Raw genomic sequence first — 4,074 nt, 5'->3', positions numbered from 1 at the left:
CAATCAATCGTCCCAACACTAGTAGGCACCCCATCTAGTGATGGCTTCAAAATAAAAAAAAAATGCCCTTGATAGCCCTGGCCAAGCAACAAGTACTTAGCTACCGGCAAGGTTTGAACTACACAACAAACTCGTGTAGTGAGTTCAATCTCAGCCACGGCTGTGTTGGTTATGGTTATAGTTACCATGGTTACTATAGGGAGAAACTTTGAGAAATTCCTCCGCATTTCAATTCCTCACAAAAAATTTTGTGTACAGTTTTATTCTGTGACATTTTATTCTGTGGCATTTTATTCTGTGGCATTTTATTCTGTGGCATTTTTCTACACTAACATCAAACTGTGCTATTATTCTCTGTAGACACACGACTCTCGTTATCCGTGAAATTCTTTATTTGGCCAATCAACTCAAGTGTTCTGACGTCTTTACTCCTCCCAAAATATTTATCATCCCTCATGGACTCCTGCTTTTCTTGAAATTCTTATGCCACTCAAAAACTGATGCCCTATTCATGCAAAAAAGTATGGAACGTTTTATTCTGTGGCATTTTATTCTGTTGCATTTTTTTCAGGTTTAAAATATAATCTTATTGAATATTATTCGTTACAGTTTACTTACGCCTAGATTGCATTTTAGAAATTCACCAGCTGTGACAATCGGGCTTTAGTAGGGCGTATTCCTGTACATTAAATGCCTGGAGACATATTTTACTTTAATTTATAATTTTTAAAATCAATAATTGCTTACCATAAGAATAAATATACATTGTTGACAATTTTGTAAATTCAGTTAAGAACCTTTGATTAGCCCTAAGATGATTTATTATTAATATTTTGTGAATAATATCTCCGACAGTGCGTGATTTACATTTTGCGATTTGGCGCGTAATTTCAAATAAAAATTCGAAACTTTCAAAAGTACGGCTACGTTATGATGAAGCAAATATGGCACTATAATTTAATGTCTCCTCGTGGGTTATGAATTTAATAAAGGATTGTATATGTACTCTATAAAAGTTTTTTTTTTACCTTTTTATTTTGCGAACTTCTAAAGATTTCCCTGTACTTTTATCAACATTTTCCTTCATTATATTTTTTTATTCTAAGAAAAAAAAACAAAAAAACAACTCTCCAACTGTTTTTTTTCCGAAGAACATATATACAGGGTGGTTAAAAAGTCAGGTAACATGTCAAAGGTAGAAAAAACAATATGATCCATTATAATCTCTATTCGTTTAATATTATTTGTTTAAATATTTGAGTGTAATATATAAACTACCCCTCCTGATTTCTGGCTTTGGGGCTATGTAAAGGATAGCGTTTATGGCAAGAAGCCTGATACAATAGCGTCTTTAAAGTTATTTATTGAAGAGGAGATTGCGCGGATATCAGCTGACATGATTACACGTGTTACACAATCAGTGGTTAATCGCTTCCAGCGATTGATAGAGAGAAATGGACGACAATTAACAAAATAAACATATTTCATGTTTGCTTCATTTTATATTTCAATGTATGGTACTTAAATATACGTGTATTGCTAATATCGTTTTTCTTTAAAATGTTACCTGACTTTTTGACCACCCTGTAGATATGATTCGAAACGTGTAAGACGTACTAACATATGAATAAACTAATACAAATGTTAATAAGAAAAAGTGACGAAAGAACTGACCCATTAAATTATCGCCCAATTAGCCTCGTCCCTCTTTTCGCCAAAATATTTGAGTCCTTATTTAATCAATCTCTAGTTCAACACTTTACAGCTGCTAAACTTCTGTCAGACCACCAATATGAATTTAGGCAAGCCCGTTCTACTACAGATATTTTAAGTGTAATCTCTAAACGTTTATACCAAGCACTGGATAAGGCAGGGGAGGAGAGGGCAGTAGCTCTTGATATATCTAAGGTTTTTGACAGGATGGTCTTTGGATGAAAATAAACTCTTATAGTATTACTGGACCAATGCTTAGCATAATTAGATCCTTCTTAAATGAGAGAAGAAGCCAGGTTGTCTTCGATGGACGTATGTCCAAAAAAATTGATATAAATGTCGGTGTGCCACAGGGATCGATTTTTGGACCTTTGTTATTTCTGATATTCGTAAATGACTTACCTGATTAAATTGTCTCTGAGATGGGATATTTGCTGATGACACGACGCTCTATAGCAGGCACCTGGCGAAAACTAATGTGCACATATCTAAGGTAATGGCTGAAACCCTAGAGGAAGACCTTCAGTCTGCAGTGGAATGAGGTAAAAAGTGGATGGTGATATTCAACGCTGCCAAGCCAAAAGCTCGTTTCTTTTAATAATTACATGAAACCTTACCAGCCACCAATAATTATGGCTAGAGATACTTTATTAAGGGCACTTCGTTCAAGGTTTAACGTTCACAGGAAACATGAGTTGGAATAGATACATCAAGATTATTGCTAAGGCTGCTGGAAAGACAGTTGGCTCTCTCTCTCTCGTGCTAGAAAGTTACTTACACCTGAAAATATCCTGTACCACTACAAAGCCACCATTCGCCCGTGTATGGAATACTGCTGTCAGATTTGGGTTGGTGCATCTGCTACTAGTTTCTCACTCCTGAACAGGGTCCAAAAGAGAGTCGCCAACCTAATAGGTCCCGAGCTGTCATCAAAATTTCAGCCTCTGTCCCACCGACAAAACGTTGCATCGCTCTGCCTGTTTTACAAGTACTTTAATGGTGGATGCTCTGACGAGCTACAAGCTCTTGTACCCCCTCGACGAAACATCCTTGACAAACCCGACAAGCAGCGAAGTCCCACCCCTACACAGTTGAGATCCCTAGAGGAAAGACAGCCTTTTACTCTAATAGCTTCTACCCCAGAATCGTAGGACTTTGGAATTCTCTTCCGGTTTCCTGCTTCCCCAACTGTACTAACATGCAGAAGTTCAAGTGTAATGTGAACAAACATCTTGCTGATAACATCCCTACATAGTACCCCTGCAACTTAGGTCCCCGATAGTGGTAACGTGCCTTGTTTGGGGTGAAAATGTAATAAAAAAAATAATTAAATACATGTTCTGGTTTTGGAATGATAACTACCAATATATATATATATATATATATATATATATATATATATATATATATATATATATATATATATAAAGGGTGTCCACAAAGTCTGAATGTGAGAGATTGTATATAATAAATTCCACAGCCAAACAACGTCGCAGCCCACAAGAGCCATGACAGTCAAAGAACCGGAAGTCCAAGACTCGAGTATATACTTGCTTAGTTCTGGAAACACGCGAAAGACTTCCGGTTCTTTGACTGTCATGGCCCTTGTGGGCTGCGACGTTGTTTGGCTGTGGAATTTATTATATATATATATATATATATATATATATATATATACATATATATAGGGTGTCCACAAAGTCTGGCTGTATAATCTACACGGTGCCCACAAAGTCTGACTATATAATCTACAGGGTGTCCACAAAGTCTGGCTACATAATGTAGCCAGACTTTGTGGACACTCTGTATATATATATATATATATATATATATATATATATATATATATATATATATATATATATATGGACGAGTGTGTGTGTATTTCGTTGAACAGCCAGGATAACTCCTGTGTCTTTTGCTTGGGATTCGTCTTTTCCATTTCCCGGGTCAATGTCTGAACGTTTTGTTCGAGGCTAAAAATGTATTCAACATAGCCGCGAACGTCTTAAACTCTTCTAAAGGAGTAGCGGGCACGCTTAAGTGCCTTTAAAACGGTTTCTATCGACATTTTCAATAAATTCACTAAATGCAATTTTTAAAAATTCACTACGTGCCCGAAGACAGCCCATGGGAATTAAAAACGCTCGCGGCTACGGCGAATTTCTTTTTTCATTCGAAACCAACGTTCGAATATTTGCCCGTCAAATGGAAAGGACAGATCGCAAGGGAAACAAACAAAAATTGTCCCTGTTGTTCCACAAAAAACTGCTGCCAATATCATTCGTAAGAAAGCCATTTAGTCAGTAAGTCACTAATCACCTGCAATCACTGCATAAACTTGCTCTTTCGAATTCACTA

Source organism: Euprymna scolopes, chromosome 34, assembly GCF_053919585.1.
Source record: "Euprymna scolopes isolate OS-2025 chromosome 34, ASM5391958v1, whole genome shotgun sequence".
Classification (NCBI taxonomy): domain Eukaryota; kingdom Metazoa; phylum Mollusca; class Cephalopoda; order Sepiida; family Sepiolidae; genus Euprymna; species Euprymna scolopes.
The sequence above is the reverse complement of the archived record's forward strand: the minus strand, read 5'-3'. Positions refer to the sequence as shown.